Genomic DNA, 17943 nt, shown 5'->3' with positions numbered 1-17943 from the left:
AGTATTTTAATCTGGGGTCCTGAATTATTTAGGGTCCAGCATTGACATGTCTAATGAAATATGCTTCCTCTTCTTTGGGGGGTTCCATATCTGGCTATGGAAATTATTCATTAACAGAGAGAGAAAGAGAGAGAATGCCCTTATATTAGAGCCATTAAAATGTTCTATTCTGATGATCTATAAAGGGAAAAAACACTGATCAGACTCTACCAGGCACACTGGAACATTTGGAATATCATTAATTTTAATGATCTGTTCCAAAATCACAGAGCTATTAAAATAAAACTTCAAGTGTGGGGGGAGAAAAGGAAATGCATTCTAAATTATCGCTAATGAGTGGGAAATATTTAAATCATGCTAAATTGACCTTAAAGTTTTGCCTAATACTCTCATCAGACACAGATTATTTTATTTCATGTCAAGTGTCCTCAGCTCGTCCAAACCTCTGTCCTGTTTGCCAGTGTTACAAGTCTCCTTGCAGCAAGGCTCTGTTTATCTTTATTCTATCCACAGACCCTTAGCTAGCAGGACCTTGCAACCAGAAAGAGGGTGTCTCAGCTTTTATAAGCATTTAAGGATCAACTCTTTGAATGGGTCAATTCTGACCAGCACAGAGGGTTTAATAAGTGCCTTGTGAGCCACAGCTGGTGCATACGGCTCTGAAAGCTTTGGAGTGTCATCAGCTCAGCGACACAGAGGGCATGTCGTTTCTCCCTTTCCCAGAGGACTTTGGCTATGTGGTCAGGTTGGACAGGGGATAGAGAGTGTGTGGGTGTTGAAAACGGTCTTGCTTATGCTGTTGTAGTGACTTCCAAGGAACAGAGGCCAGTATCATTAGACTGTAACCAAATGGGTCAAGCATCATTTCCAGGGTGGAGGGATTGGAAATTGGAAAAGCCTTTATCCCTTTGGTCAATATCACAGCAAGCATCCGCTGGGTGTAGAGTAGCGGTAGAGGGAGTGGGAAATCAGAAACATCAAAGTCTGATGAGAGTCTGGCACCAGCCAGCTGTGTCACCCAGAGCAGGTGGCTTTGCCTCTCTGAATGGTGGTTTGGGCTCCTTCCTCACCCTTCAGGATTGAGACTAAATGCCACCTCCTTAGAGAGGGCTTCTGGGACCACCCACCTGCATAGTGGAGGATGTCTACGTGGTTTTTATCATATCACCCCTCATGCTTCTTTCCTAATACAGGTGGTTCCCCACTTACTACACTTCGACTTAGGATTTTTCCACACTACCATGGTGTGAAAGTGATACACATTCAGTAGATACTGTACTTTGAATTTTGAACTTTGATCTTGTCCCAGGCTAGTGGATATGCTGTCTGACACTCCGTCCTGACGCTGGGTCGCCGCCGGGAGACCCAGCTCCCCGTCAGCCACGCGATCACGGGGGACTTACAGCAACCGGTGAACTTACAACCATCCTGCACCCGTATCACCTTCCTGTTTTCCACTTTCAGTACGGTATTCAATAAACTACACGAGGCATTCAACACTTTATTATAAAGTAGGCTTTGTTATAGGATTAGCCCAACCGCAGATGTAACATAAGCATTCAGAGCATGTTTAAGGCAGGAGGGGCTAAGCTACGATATTCAGTAGGCTAGGTGTATTAAGTGCATTTTCAGTGTAAAGATACTTTTAGCTGATGGTCCGTTTATGGGACGTAGCCCTATCGTGAGAGTATGTACAATAGTTGCTTGCTACCTAGTTTTTGCCTTTTCTGCTTAAATGCAAAGTCCACATGTACAAGGACTCTGTATTTCTTGCAAATGCCAGGATCCCCGGTGTCTGTAACTGTGCTGGGTACCTAGCAGGTGCTTAGTAAAGAGGGTTTGAATGGAGGAAGGTGCACGAATGGCTAAACGCACCCTCTGGTTCACCCACTAGAGTAATGTGGAATGCACCTCTACACACGTCCAAGCTTCCTGGACGTGTGGACCAAGCGTGTTCCCCGCTGGTTTACAGCACAGACAGGAAGAGTGATACTACTACCAATGGCCCATATTGATACAACACGGGGCTCTGTTCACTTATATTTGTATTTCTGCTCTTCTCCGGTCACCATGGCAACCCTGCCAGACGAGCCTGAGAGTTTCCACTTAAAAAGCGTAACTAAGACATGGAAAAGTTAAGGGACTTAGAGCTAAAGCCACCTCGATAGGGCAGCAAGTCCTAAATTTCAGGACTCTTGACATTTAATCCAGTCCTCTTCTCACCCCTGCCCCACAGGCTCCTTCATACGTTGAATTATCTGTGCACTTAGAACAGACTAGCAGTAAATTTAAAAATTCATTGTTTTCACTTACAGCACACAGCGGCTGTAGGTGGGAATTTTTCAGTGTTTGTCTCTAAACGGGTCTGTGCACACGCATGCAGACACAGGTGCACACACACCATAGTTTCTGCCACGTCCTGTAAACGGGGTGTCCTGCTTGGGGCCCGAGGCCTTTAGGGGTGTGTGTGTCACCTACCAGAGAGCCTGGAGCCTCCGAAGGCAGGTCTGGCCATGGCCAGTGGAGCTCGGGGTGATGGACTCCGTTTGTATGACAGAGCCAGCCCTGTGTGCATCCAGCAGGGATCCCCCGTTGGCACTGGCTCTGTGTTCTCTTTCCACAGGGATGGGCATGGGGAGAGCCTGGGGACACCCGGACTACATACACAACAACTGAAAAGTGCCCAGTGTGAGATATTGCAAGGTGGGCCAAGGAAATGAAGTCTGCCATCAGGAGAACAAGTCGGGGCTAACCTTCAAGGCCGCTTGGAGGACAGCCATCCCAAGTGGAGCCATTCTGGATCAGCCAGCCTCTAGTTGATCTGTCAGTGACCAGAAGGGCTATGGGTGAGACCAGGTGAGCTCAGCCGAGTCCTACCCAGAGCAACAAAACTTCCTAGTTGACCTATGGACTTGCCAGCTTAATGAAAGCCTGTTGTTTTAGGCTGGTGAGCTCTGGGGTGGTTTGTCACACGGCATTAGCTAACTGATACATGCCCCTGTCTGAACGCATGCTACAGGCACTGTGTGTGCAGTGCAAGCCCTGTGAACACTAAGTGGAGATCCACTTGGTCAACTGGGAGGGATTTGGAGGAAATGGTGAAGCAAGGGTGGGGTCGTCACGTATGTAGGCTCTGAACATGTGTGCGTGCCTAGAAGCATTCCTGCCGGAGGAAACCGCGAAGCAGAGGTCGAGGGGCTCAGCCACAGGCACGCAGTGGGTCCAGGGAGAGCAGAGGCTGGGGGCACTTTCCCGGCCAGCTGCCTCGCCTGGCTTCAGCCAGGAAGCCCTTCTCGGGTAGGTCGAGGGTGTGCAAACCACAACTCTCCCCAAGTCCCCCTCTGCAATCTGCTGAACAAGATGTAAAATATTCTTTGGGAAGATCATGGTCATTATTTACGGTGACAAGATGAAACCGTCCACGAGATGTAAAAGGAAGCTGTGGAGGGTGGTTAATTAAAAACTAGTACGCCCCACGTTTGATAACTGACACGAAGAGCTATTTGTGTGAGGAAAATCAGTAATTTTCAATTAGCGCGTAAGAAGAAATTGCTCAGTGTCAATTCATATTATGTGATTATGATGGTAGAGAACGCACTCCTCGGACTTGGGGGCAGGAGGAGACCGTCTCCGGTGCCGTCGGGGGGTCCTAACAACTTTGATGGCGTGAGACATCAGTCTCCTATGGGGACCTCCCAGCCGCTCTGGGTAACTGTAGAATATCGTAGAACGTGCTTCAGGGCTCAGACGCTCATCTCTCCTTAAAGTTCATCGCTTATCTATTTAGCAGCAAGTTTGCTTCATTATTTGCAAGGAACTTTCTCTTAACAGAGGGCCGCTGGCAAACACGAAGAGAGTGAGGACATGGGTGTTGTCGGGGGGGCACTCACATGGGATGAACGGTTGTTAGGGTAGAGTCAGGGCCGAGACCTCCTGCCTTGCTCCCTTCCTCCTTTCCTTTAGTCCCCCTCTCCTCCTCCCTTGTCCCCTCTTCCCATCCCCTCCCTGTCTTCTCTCAACCCAGGATCAGTCAGACTCAAGACACTGATAAGTCATGTACTAAACTCGACCCAAACCACACAAATAAAACGACAGCATTCACGGGAACTAATCTAGGAATCTTTGTGTTGAAAAGCTTGACAAACTCACCACGTGGTCGAAATCCATGGGAATCCAGGTCAGAGTCTGTGTCTGCTGAGCAGATTCACTGGTGGTCGTTGTGTCCCCGGGGGCTTGTCCTCAACAGCAGGATCACAGTCTCCCCGCCTCGGCACCCAGCGCTGGCACAGGTGGGTGCCTTCTGGACGCCGGGCAGGAGGGCCATGCCTTCCTTCTGTCCTCTGAAATGGCACTCGAGGGCCTCCTGCCGTGTTCTCCTCCTCCAGATGATGCTGGATGGGAGGCAACCCGGGACCGTATGGGGCCCCTCGGACGGCCTGGCCTGCCACTCTCAGGTCCTGTGTCCACAGGCCACTGGGCTGCCTAGCTCCCTTGTGCTGAGGCTTTGTGGGGGCACCTCGCCACAGCCCCCAGTCCTGGAAGGCTCGAGCAGAGGAGAAATCAATGCAGGACTAACATTCCTTTCACAAACGGACCTTCCGCTGTAACCCCGAGTCTCCCCCTTGGGCTCCCCTGAGGAGCTGCTTGGGGCACGATAACAGAGCTGGGATTTATGGGGGACTCCTATTCCGTCTCACAGAACTCGCCGAGCAGACCGGGGATCTACAGTTAGACAACCGGTCCCCCGTCGGGAGCAAGTGCCCCTGGGAAGCAGGGCTCCATTTGAACCTGGATGTGGGGACCCAGAGTGACAATGTCAAGCCCCGTGATCCTGCAACACGGCGAAGCTTAACCAATCCAACCCTTTGTGTTCCGGGAACGGCTCAGGGCAGACACCCTCCCCACGTGGCTTAGGTGAGCCCCCTCACGCCCCTGCTCACCCGGGACGAGACCAGACACGGAGCCTCCAGACCCCACTTGCCTCATCGGCAATCCCAACCCCTACCTGGCTCTTCCCGCCTTCATACTCCTGTCTACAAAAGAAAAACGGTTTTGCCCAACTCCTGAGCCAGTGGCCGGCCTATGGTCAAAGCGATGTCCCCGTGGCTGCAGCCCCTCCCCCACCTTGCAGTGGGATGTGCTCTGAGGCAGGTGCATTTCCCGTGAAGGGGTGACTCTCACCTGCCTCCTGCTCCCAACGATGACCAGTTAGGAGCCCCCTCCCCCCCGCAGTTCACATCCCTTCGCCCCTGCAGACCTCTTCGTCCATCCAGTGTGACACACACAGACCCCAGAAGATACTCCGTCTGGCCTAACGAAAACGATGAATGAAGCCAGGGACAGTGGTCCACGTGCTGGGGTCCAGGGCTGGGCACCCCTCCCTGAGCGTTGGGTCCTGGCCTCGGATGAGACCAGCACGGAAATCTAGAGGAAGCATCTGGAAACTTGCACAGCGATTTGAAAGACATTTTACTTCCTTGGCATCCAAGAATAATTTTTCAAAATTGGAGGTTTTCTTTTGTGAGCTTCTTTTTATTCAATTTACCCCTTCCCAGGTTCACGGCAGAATCGGCAACGAAAATTGTACTTATTTAAGGTATACGGCGTGATGACTTAATATACGTATACATTGTGAAGTGATTGCCACAATCAGGCATAATTGCCGTTTTGTGTGACGACGCCTAAGACCTGATTTACTTAAAATAACGCATTTTGCAGGAGTATTGGTCTGCTCCACAGCGGTCCTTCCCCTCGGACGGTTTGTGAATCTGGGCTCCGGAGGGCCGCTTTCTGGGGCTCCAGGGCGGCTCCCAGCCTCTCTGCCGTCTGTGTGGACAGAGGGCTTGGTCCTGGAGGCTGAAGGCAGGAATGGGGAACAGACAGACCAGCACCTGCAGGGAGGTGGGCTTGTCCTGTGCGGCTTCGCAGGGGGACAGAGTGTGGGGCGCGAGACCCTCGTCCGAGGATGCTTTTTGCTTCTGAGGGATAATCAGGGGCGGCTGGTGTTGCCGGAGCACCTACTATGTGCCAGGCACGGATTGAGGTCCCCGGTGGCTCAGGGCCGTCCTCTGAGGTTTGGAGCATGATGGCGGCCACTTCACAGGTGAAGACGCGGCAGCACAGGGAAGAGAACAAACTTGCCAGGGATGCACCAGGACAGACTGGGGGCAAACTCAGAGCCGGAACTCGCAGCCCAAGCAAGCGCTCGAACGCCGTGGGGCTGGGGGGGGGGGGGGGGGGGGAGGGTGTGTGTGCACGCACAGGTGACGTGTGTTTGCATTGTGTCTCTGTGTGCGTGTTCGCACACGTGGGTGTGTGTGGGGACAATGAGACTTGCTGGCCGCGACAGGGTGGGCTCGTGCCCCCTTACCCACGATGCCCCTGGGCTCTGGGCCTTTGGTATCAGCCTTCCGCGATGGCAGGGGCGGCTGCCACGGAGATGGTGCCAGAAGCTCCCTCCCACTCCCGGGGCCCAAGAGGAGCCGGTTCTCTTGGCCCTGCCCCCCTCCCCAGTAAGGGGGCTGAGGATGGGCCTCCCCCACATCCCCAAGGGAGGGAAGAGAAGGTGTCTGACCTCCAGGGGGAGGGGTGTCTCTGCAGGAGTTACCATCAGGAGACGCGTGACTTACTAGGGGCTCATTCCCTGTGACCGGCGAGGCAGAAATGATGGCGCTGACGCGTCCACCTGCGTGCTTTGTCCCCACGTCATGGCCCATTGCTAAATAAAGCTCGGAGCGAGGTGTTTCCTCCAAAGAGGCAGGACACTGATTGCAGCCAGATTCAAACAAGGCTGCTCTCCAGAGCCCTGCTTGGGCGTGCCCAGGCTGGCATCCCTGTCCCCTGCTCTCCCAGGAAGGAGGGGTACTTTGGGAACACTCCTCCCCAAACAGAGCCCCGCCCCCTGCTCGTCTGCAGGGCTCTGTCTCTGACCCAGTCTTTCTCCTTCTTAGATCTGAGTCCGTCCAGCCCGGGGGATGCGTCCACAACCAGCTGTCTGTCTGGCTGTCTGCCTTAACGGAGGAGAATTGCCCTAGGACCTAGGCCTGGCCGACCCCTTCCCACCCCCGTTCAGGCCAGATCCACAAACTGCTGTATGTTTCATGCACGGAGGCTTCTGGCTACACATGCCGGAGGCCAGCACAACCACCCTGGACAGAAGAGGCAAATTAGCTTTCTTCTGCTCAGCAAAAAATCATGTCTCCAGGGCCGCTAATGGGGCAGGCTGTGGTTTGGGCTAAGCCGACTCACCCCCACATGTCTGATTACTGCAAATCCAAGGTTCAAGCAGCCGAGATGTGAAGAGGCTGACGCCCCCGGAGAGACGGCTGCCAGGGGGTGTGTCTGGGCGGGGCGGGGGGACAGATGCCCACAGCTTGGGGGCTTCGGACCCCAGGTTCTCGGGGGCAGGGCTCTACCCACTTCTTTTCCCACGGGCATTAGCAGACACTCAGGGATCCACCACTGGGGATCCACGACCCATTTTCCAGAATCACTGATGTACTTGGGCTGCTGAATCAGAGCACTGGTCAGATCATGCTTTTGGGAAATACAGTCCTGGTTTGGCAAAGGTTTGGCCTCTGAAATTTGGGGTTCATTCTTGATTTTAGAAAATTACCCCTCTGCTCTTGGTTAGTAATGACCCAGTGTCCTCCAGGCAGATCGTCAGCTGCCAGCCTCCCTGGACATTTCCTGGTGGTCCCTGTGGAGCGTGATGGCATGGGACTGAGGGGGACGCTACATTTGCTGGGACAGCAGAGCAGGAGCATCGCCTGGGGACGCAGGGCTGCGGCTGTGGACCGTCAGTCTGTTTGGGACAGAATGCCCACCAGCATCTGGGGGTGCAGGAAACAGGGCTCGACCCGCCCCACAGAGGGCGCTACAAGGATGTCAGAATGTAGGGTTGCAGCTGGCCTGGACGGTTCCACCTAGCAGAGGTCGGGGATCGTCACCCCAGAAAGTGAGCCCAGGGCGGCCCCCACATGGGGCAGCTGTGAACACCTAGAGGTCCACATTCTCCTGTCAGTGGCAGGAGCCCAGGACCTCAGCAGAGAGAACCCAGGTCCCACCGAGTAGCTGGGGTCGTCCCCACCGGAGCATCGATCTGCAGGGTGTAGAGGGGAGCCAGCCAGCCCGGCTCAGAACTCGGGGGGGCCTGGCTCGGCCATTCCTGGAATGAACTGTGTGCGTCCTCAGCTCCAGCTTTCCAGGCAGATGGCCTGGAACCAGAGCTGCTCACAATGAGAGGCTTTTTTTTTTTTTTTTTTTTTTGATAAATAGGGACATTTCCTAAAATAGTGGTCTTTATTCAACTGGCAGTGGGTTCAGGAGCTGCTGTCCACGATTAGCGCCCACTGGGTGGCATTTAGGAATGGAGCTCGTCGCGAACATGTGTATGTGGGGGGTGGGCAGGGCTTTCCACCAGCCTCCTGGTCGCAGACACCCCCCGCCCCCCCCCCCTCCCCGCCCGCTGCCTTGCTGCAGGGGACAGCGAGGGGTTCACGCTCATGCTGGCTGGAAATGCCACTGTGTCCTGTCCCTGCAGTGCCGGGGACTCGAGACTACACCCTGCTCTCTGGTCTGCCATTTATTTTAATTTCCTTTTCTTTGGAAACAAGCGCTCTTTGTTCATTTACCCACCTTTTTGGCCACGAGGTATGAGTCATAGGTGAAAGCTGAATTGTGAAAGAGGGGTAAAAAAAACACCCAAACATTTCCTGTCTTTGGGGCAAAGCAGGAGAGAAGGTAAACATATCTGAAATAGCACGTAATAAAGAAATAGCTTCTACCGAGAGACTTTCTGCGTCTGAGATGCATCAGTACTGAAAATAACTAGAAAGTTCTGGGGAGAGAGCTGGGAGGCTAGGTATTGGGGAGGGGGTGTTTTTCCATCAAAATTTTACACTGACCTTTTGGGTTTGTTTTTTTTTTTTTAAATATTGGCCTTTTAAAATTATTTATTTATTTATTTTTTATTTTAACCTGCCCTAGAGGGTCTGCAGTGTGATATTCACGTGACCGGCCAGCCTCGCCCTCCTTTTCACACCCCGTCCTTCCCGCGGCTCAGAGGGGCACTGGGCAGGCCGGCTGACCGTCCGGGGGGTGACCGTGGGAGGAGAGCAATGCCCCTCTCATTCCCTGGAAGTGTCTCCCTGGGGAGCCTGTGAGCCCCCATGAAACCCACCCGGGGAAGATGTGCTGAACAGACGCGCCTCTCTAAGAATCCATCTTGCTAGTTAAATGGGAAATTCTGTGGCTGGTGGTTCTTCCCCTGAGCCTCCAGTAAATCTCAGAGACTCAGGGCCGTGTGGAAGGTGCTGGTGCCTCTAATGCTGTAACATGTCTTCCGAAATGGCCTCCGGGGAGCATTCGCAGATGAGGTCACAGGACAGAAATGACAAATTGCCCAGCTGGTTAAGAAGGTGCTTCAGAAACGTCTGTCCTCCTTCAGTGCGTTGTGGGCTAGTGCCTGGTCATCCAAGTCTTGGTGTGGGGAGAACCGTTTAGCCAGACCAGGGTGGCTGGCTCTGGGTCCGAGCATTTTTCTTAGGGGTTTTCTGGTTTCAACGGAGAGTTGGATTTGCTGGTGAAAATCCCAGAGGGACTGTGGCTGCGTTGGGATCCAGAGCCCTTTTGTTTCAGAGGCTGGGGTGTCTTCTCAGACAAGAACAAGTTCTCCAACACTAGCTGGGGGTCCTATAATTCAATCGAATTCTGACCCCCAACAACTTGGAGTTAGTGTCAGATTTCACAGGGTGAAGGGCTCAGTCCCACAAGACCCTGCATGTCAGACACCAGTTGCAAATTCAGCATCACCCATTTTTCTGACAGTCAGTCTATAAATCAGGGGTTTCCATGGCCCCCCTCTCAGACCCCATACTGTATTAGGATTACTCACAGAACTCAGGAAAGTGCTTCTCTTAGGCTTATCAGGTTACTATAAAGTCTGCAACCCAGGAACAGCCAACAGAGGGACACAGAGGAACTTCCCTGCCTGACCGGACCCACCGGGCTCCACATTTCCCTGTGGTCACTGGCCTGGGAGCACATCGAATCTCCTGGCTCAAGAGTTTTTCTGTCTGTCCCTCTTCACCTCCCTAGAGGTCGGAGGACAGGGTCGGAGACCCTCCAATCACCCGGTCTTTCTGGGGACCAGCCCCATCCTGACACTCTGCAGGGACCTCACCTGGAGTCCTCTCTTGAGCATGGACTCAGGATCCGCATGGATGACAAGGCATGCCCCTATCACTCATTCCAGGGCTTTGGGGAGCTGTGCGCTGGCCCTGGGACAAAGATCACAGAGCCTCTCTGGCAAAGAGAGAGCGTGTGGAAGGACCAGGATGAACGCTTGTCGTCAAGGAGGAGACAGGTGGCCCTCTACACCCCGTGCTCCGACCTCCTCATTCCCTATCTGCTCCTTGTCCCCAGGCGCCCTCCCACCCTCTGGAGACTTCCTCCTCCTCCTCGTTCCCCAGAGTAGCAGCCGCAAACTTTCTCCTGCCATGACAGCCGTGTCACCAACTCTGAGTAATCCGAAAGGATGCCCGCCATCCCGCACAGCCGGTGCCATGGTCCTCTCGCCGGAGTCAGCCAGGGGTGTGGTAGGAAAACGTGCTGGACCATCAGACACGTTTGCGAGTCTTTGGAGCAAACATACCAAGCATGACTGCAGGACTTCTCAGAGCCTCCGAGAGCCGAATCCAGTAGAAGTCATCTGCCAAACCCATGTCTGTTAAGGTTGAATTGTGTCTCCCGCTGTTTGAGTCGCAGGCCCTGACCCTTGTGAACGTGACCTTATTTGGAAATAGGGTTTTGCAGATGGATGTCACCAAGTGAGGATGAGGTCACTAGGGTGGGCCCTGACCCAACATGACTTGTGTCCTTATGGGGGGAGTGAAGTGTTGACACCAGAAACAGGTTGATACGCTGGGGTGACAAGGCACAGATCAGACGCAGAAGCCCAGGAACGCTGAGGACTCCATGGCACCACCAGAGGCCGGAAGAGGTAAGGACAGACCCCCCCCCCCCCCCCCCCCCGCAGAGCCTCTGGAGGGAGCACGGCCCTACAGACCCCTTGACTTTGGATTTCTGGCCTCTGGAGCTGTGACAGATTAAATTCTGTTGTTTTCAGCTGCTGGTTCGGGCACGTTGTTAGGGCAGCCTTGAGAAATCTTAACATCCAGGCAGGATTCTGGCTTTACTGCCTACACTCACCTCTCCCCCAGGCTTCCCTCCACTGCTCACCCAGCCCAGAATCTTGGGGGCAACATTTTTCCTCCTTCTCCCTCTTCCTCTGGCATCCAGCTCACCGGCAGGGCCCGGAGGCTCTGTGCCAGGAACCTGGCGGCTGCCCCTCTCCGTCTCCTCTGCAGCCCCCACAAAGCCCCATCAGCTCCTGCCTGGAGAACCAAGTCCCAGCTGGGCTTCTGCCCTGCCCCCGAGGCCCAGCGGGGACCCTGAACACGGCCCCCAGCCTGACCGTCTCTCAGGCTCCCTCCCCCTCCGTCATCCGTCTCCCACTGACTTAGGACACTCGACTGACTCTGTCTCTTCTGTGTTCCCTGGTGTAAAACATCTTTTAAAGCCTAATGGTTCTACGCAGATGAGAACGGGGCCATCCGGCCGTTGATTCGTCCTCTCCACCCTTCCTGATGCTTCCAGAGCCAACCCTTCCGCTGTTTACACCCTTGTTTCTACTCCAGCCTTGGTTATTTGTGAAAAAAAGAAAAGCAAAGAAAAGAAAATGCTTATCTGACTTTTTCTTTTTAATTTCAGTTGCTTCCCCACGGATTCTGCTCTGGGAGGATCAGGATTTCACTCTAAGCTTTGCTCCCCGAACCCGGCCAAACAACAGAAAACACACACATGGCTCCCCGCCCCCATCCTCCCAATAGCATAATTTGTGGTTCGATCAATATTCAGCATTTACATAATTATGTAATTATTATTCACAGCTGAGCCACAAAGTAGTTCTATGACTGCATTTCCTCTCCTGATCAACTGCATGTTTTCCCTGGAACGAATCACCACCAGTATTTTCATCCGTGGGGTTTGCACGCACCTTTCCAACGTGTCCCCAAACAGTCGGCTGGCGTGATGAAATTATTTGCATTTTGGCCGAAAGTCTCAGGTAGGCTAACAGTTCCGTTTTTAAATCTTAATTTTTTTTAATGTTTATTTTTGAGAGAGAGAGAGACACAGAGCGTGAGCAGGGGAGGGACAGAGAGAGAGAGGGAGACACAGAATCCGAAGCAGGCTCCAGGCTCTGAGCTGTCAGCACAGAGCCCGACACGGGGCTCAAACCCACCAACCACGAGATCATGATCTGAGCCAAAGTCAGACGCTCAGCCGACTGAGCCCCCCAGGCGCCCCTAACAATTCCATTTTTATCTTTTGGGGCAGTAACACTCCCTGAGTTTCCTTGCTCTTCCCCATGGGCGATGGGTCGCTCTCTAGACGTGTTGCACGGATTTGGTCTGGGGACTGACTTCCTTTGCTGTCACCCCCTGCACAAACCCTCACCTCCTGGAACTCATGTCTTCACCCTCACGATTCACTTTCGACTCTGATAGAACCAATCTTCCAATGGCTCCATGGAAAAGGGGGCATGGGAACCCAATGGTTCAAGACCCCTTGACTCTGAAGTGTCTGTATCTCACCCTCACACTCAATCCGCAGTTTAGGTGGGTATAGATGCCTTGGCTGGAGATTCTCCTTCTGAATTTTGCAGGTGTTGAGAGAAATGGAACACCACTTTGGTGCCTGGTGTTCAGGCAGTTGGCTTTTGTCTTCTGGAAGCTTCTACCCCATCTCTTAATGCCCAGTGTTCTGAGATTGTACCACCAAGAGCCTTGGGTGGCTCTTTTTCGTTACTGTGCTCAGAAGGTCCTTTCGGCATAGAAACTGCAATCCTTCCTTCCTGGAAAATGTTTTTCTCTTCTCTTCTGTTTTGTGTGTGTGTGTGTGTGTCCCCTTTCTGGAATTTCTGTCAGCGAGACAGTAAGCAGATGGGTCTTCCAATTTTCTCCTCTCATTTCCACCTCTTTGTACTGCTGTCCTTCTTTCCAGGAAATTCTCTCAACTTTATTTCCCCACCCTTCTATTCAAATTTTAATTTCTACCCGCATATGTTTAATTTCTAAAAGCTTTTCCTGTTCTCCGAATGTGTTCCTCTTTAAAGGGAACATTCTGTTCTCTCTCAGAGGTTACAATAGATTCCCTTATATCTGGTTTGTCATCAATTTTGCATCCGTGGAGCCCTCTCTGGCTTCTTGCATTATTTCTGTCTCCTTTGAGTTCCTTACTGTGTTTGCTTCTTTTGGTCTCTTGACTTTTTTGTTGCAAGCTTTCCTAAAATATTTGTGCGGTTATATTTAAGAGTGAGGTGTGAAACAAAGATAAGGATAAAAATAAAAAGACCCTGCACCTCCGTGAAAGGTCTGCATGTGTGGTAGGGCTGGTTCAGGCAGGGTCCCCATGTGCTGATGCTGGACCCGGCGTCCTTCCCAGGAGAGCACCTGATGTCCGGGAGGATGGGGTTCGTCTCTAGCACGCAGGGAGCACGGTGAGGGAGGATGGGGACCCTCCCTGTTCAGCATGAAGGCTTTACCCATTTCTTTGCTCTGTGTTTCATCCTTATGTTCGTATGTGCAGACCTATATGGAAGAAGGACTGTGCCTTGATTGGGGGGGCGGGAGAGGTTGTCTTGGGGTTGATCTGCTCCTGTGCAAACCTAGCCCCCTGCTTTCAGCTCTATTTTCTGTTTTCATACCTCCCTTAGAATCACTGGCACCTGCTTTTCTGAGGGTCTGTGAGAGAATTTGGTTCACTCATTCCCAGCAGGCTTAGATCTCTGCTTTCTTAGTCGGCTGAACCCAGGCCATTTGAACATCTCGTCTTCTATGTCCAGACTGCTGTCCACTCCTTTCCCTGCCCTATCCTCACCGGATCTCGTTGCTATTGTGTGTCCCTGATTCCTTTGCTCCTTTCTTGTTGCCCGGGTGGGCTTCTGGGAGGAAGCAGGGGTAGATATTTGTGTGCAGTCCATCGTGTTTAACCAGAGCCCCCGCACCGGCTTTCTGTGGTTCTTTGTACAAATTCCGTTCTGCTCGGGGTCTTGTGGCAGGTGGTCTCAGCCTGCAGCCCCCAGGCCCCCTCTGTGGCCGTGTCTGTCTCTTTGCATCCTTCGGCTCTGTGGTGACATCGGTAAAACCTCCCCTTTTAAAAGGAGGCTGTGAAGAGTTCAGCTTTGAGGACGGCCACATGAGGAGTTCCACGGACCTGCTTTTTGGTGAAACAAGCAAAATCCATGACAACTAAAAACAAACAGCCCCTTAAGGTGTCTGGAAATTGCCCCAAGGGCACGACGCAAGTGAAGAAGCATTTGTTCTGGAAAATCTACTGAAACCCGAAAAGAACAGTGAGTCTGTGGCAGAGGCTCAAGAAGATGGGGCCCCCTCGTCCCCCAGTGCCCGGTCAGGGGACCTGCGATGGCATCTCGGCAGGAGGGGCAGGCTGCCCGCGTGTCTCATCCCCTCTAACTCAGCAGGGAGATGCTGATTCCTTGCCTCACTGATAGGCCAGGAGCTTCCTTACCTCCATCAGCCCCACTTGCCAGTGGAGACTCCACAGGCAGAGAGTGTGGGTGCCTCGTTCCTCCTCCCCCTGCTCGCTCACAGGGCAGAGGGTCCACACCTGAGGATGCAGCCTTAGAAAACCAGAGGCTCCCTCTAGCAGCGAAGGAAACAGACGTGTTGGAACAATCAAAACGGAAAAGTCTTGGGCTCCACAACTGGACGCCATCCAGAAAGCAAAAAAGATGACCCACGGGCTAGGAGATATTTCCGCAGATCGCATTTCTCACACCGGGCCTGCGTCTAGAATACATAAAGGACTCTCACAACTCAACAATAAAGGGGCAGTAGTTACCCATTTAAAGATGGCTGAAGGATCTGAATAGACATTTCTCCAGAGAAGATGCATGAACGGCCCAAGAGCGCAGGAGATGCTCATCGTTAGCCATCGGGGAAATGCAGATCAGAACCACCAGGACGGCCGTCAGCGAGAGGATGGCAGTAAGTGTTGAACAGGATGCGAAGTGCCCACAGCCCCTGCGTCCTGCTGGCGGAAATGAGCCAGTGCCCCTAAAATTGTGCAGATCTCGAGTTTCCTCCAATGCTCACATGGACTCACCACGTGACCCTGCAATTCCACTCAGAGGGACGCGCTCAACCGAAATGAAGACACACGTGCACTCAAGACCTCACACGTGGACGTTCGTAGTCTTTGCAACGGTCAAAAAAGTGGAAGAACCCCCCCATGCCAATCAGCATCAAGGGCATAGAAAAGGAACCATATATTACATATATATGTATATAATTTTTTAACATTTTTTTTTCAACGTTTATTTATTTTTGAGACAGAGAGAGACAGAGCATGAACGGGGGAGGGGCAGAGAGAGAGGGAGACACAGAATCGGAAACAGGCTCCAGGCTCTGAGCCATCAGCCCAGAGCCCGACGCGGGGCTCGAACTCACGGACCGCGAGATCGTGACCTGAGCTGAAGTCGGACGCTTAACTGACTGCGCCACCCAGGCGCCCCAATTTTTTAACATTTTTATTCATTTTTGAGAGACAGAGAGAGACAGAGCATGAGCAGGGGAGGGGCAGAGAGACAGGGAGACGCAGAGTCCGAAGCAGCTTCAGGCTCCGAGCTGTCAGCACAGAGCCCGACGCGGGGCTCAAACTTGTGAACCGTGAGATTATGATCTGAGCCGGAGTTGGATGTTTAACCGACTGAGCCGCCCAGGCACCCCTCAACTGTGCACTTTAAATGGGTGAATTGTAAACTGTGCACTTTAAATGAGTGAATTGTACGATGCATGAATTCTATCTCAGTAAAGCTACTATAAAGGAGGTGGTCATCCCCCCCCGGGCTAGTCTTTCTGTGCCTGAACCTGTGCTTTTCCTGTGATAGCACTTTTCCCTTCATGCCGTTTCCTGTGATAGGCAGAGTCTACACTGGCAGCCGCCTAGAGGTAGAGACTCGTCGGTGTTGATGCTGGTCATATCCCTAGTGCTGGGTATCAGCGCCCTTTGGAAAGGACTTCACTAAATCAGTGGTTCCTCACTGGGCATGACTTTGCCCTCTGCTCAGGGACATTGGGAAGTGCCTGGCCATGGTCATTGAGACAGGAGGGAAGGTGCTATCGACACCAGTGGGTGGAGGCCAAGGACGCTGCAGAAAAGGCACAGGCAAAAGGCAAAAGATCCTACAAGGCACAGGACAGATGCTCAGCAAAGAATTATCAGGCCCCAAATGTCAGCGGTGCTGCTGTTGAGAACCCCCGCAGTAAAGTATAAAGATTAGAAAGATTTCCAAAGCCGCACGTGATGGCCTGAATTATGCCCCCTGCCCCCAAATTCATGCCTTGAAGTCTTAAACCCCAGGACATCAGAATGTGTATTCGGAGACTGGGTCTCATTTAAAGAAGTAATTAGAGGGGCGCCTGGGTGGCTCGGTCAGTTGAGCATCCAACTCTTGATTTGGGCTTAGGTCATGATCTCATGGTTCATGAGATCGAGCCCCACATCAGGCTCTGTGCTTACAGCAAAAACCTGCCTGGCATTCTCTCTCTCCTTCTTTCTCTGCCTCTCCCTTGCTTATGTGCTCTCTCTCTCTTTCTCAAAAATAAACAAAATTTAAAAAATAAAGAAGCAACTAAGGTGAAATGAAGTCATTAGGTGTCCTCATAAGAAGAAGAGCCCAGGACACATACACTCACGGAAGGAAGAGTATTTGGGGACATGGGGTGAGGACAGCGGTCGATACACAAGAGAGCAGAGCCTCAGGAGAAAACCCAACCTGCTGACCGCATGATCTCAGACTTCCTTCCTCCAGAACTGCGAGGAAATACATTTTTGTTGCTTTTAGCCCCCCGGCTGTGGTGCTTTGTTATGGCCGCCCTACCTTGTCACTACACCATGGAAGTTTCTGCTGTGTTCTGTGTACTAGTGACTTTCCCCTTGGGGCTCATTGATACAACCTGGGGAGTGTTTGGAAACACCAGCGCTCCCTGAGACCAATGAGATCAGTTGAGGACAACGTAAGCCAACATTAAGAACCACTTCCGCAGACCAAGATCTTGTTAATCAGGACCGTGCCTCACTATGAATAGGGACATGGAGACAGGCGTATTGGACCAGCTGCCCTCGTCCCCTTTCTGGGGTGAGAGGTGGGAAAAGTGTGAGTGGTGATAGCAATGAACTTCTACCTGTGTTCCTGGAAACTTGGAACTCGCCTTTGGGAATCTGCTTTGCGAAATGTGTTTACGCCCCCTGCCCTCCTCTCTGGTGCCACGGCTACTGCCCCCCCCCCTGGGTCTTTGGCACCTGTCAAGCATTTTCAGCTGAGCCCAGGCAAGAAGTGTGGACAGCCCACTGTGTTCAGGTAGAGGTGGCCACTGGGAAAGCAGGGGCCCTGGCCGTGCCTCTCTCCTCCAGGGCGCCTCCTTCCTCCAGCCCTTGCCAGGCAGGGAGTGCATGTCAATGACTGATGTTGTGACGAGGTGTTCTTTCCGAAAATGTTGAGGAGAACTAATTAACCTGCAGTAATTAGAGAAACGCTCAGATTTCCTCTTTCGTGTGCAGAAACTGCTAATGGCCACTCTGGGGAGATGTTCTGACTCACTCTGGTGGCTCTGGCTCTCTCCGCATTTCCCAACCCCCTCCCTCAGGTCCAAGACATTTCAAGTCACGAGTTGGTGTCAGCAGCTGCCCCTCCAAGAGGAGATCCCGTGTCGTAGGCCCTTGGGGGCCATCTGTCCAGCAGGCGTCAGGCTTATGCAATGAGTTATGGGCTGAATTGTGTACCCCCACCCCAAATTCCTATGTGGAAGGTCTAACCCCCACGACCTCAGATTGTGACAGGGAGACGGGGTCTTTACA

This window comes from Leopardus geoffroyi, chromosome C1 (genome assembly GCF_018350155.1).
Source record: "Leopardus geoffroyi isolate Oge1 chromosome C1, O.geoffroyi_Oge1_pat1.0, whole genome shotgun sequence".
In the NCBI taxonomy this organism is placed as follows: Eukaryota; Metazoa; Chordata; class Mammalia; order Carnivora; family Felidae; genus Leopardus; species Leopardus geoffroyi.
The sequence above is the reverse complement of the archived record's forward strand: the minus strand, read 5'-3'. Positions refer to the sequence as shown.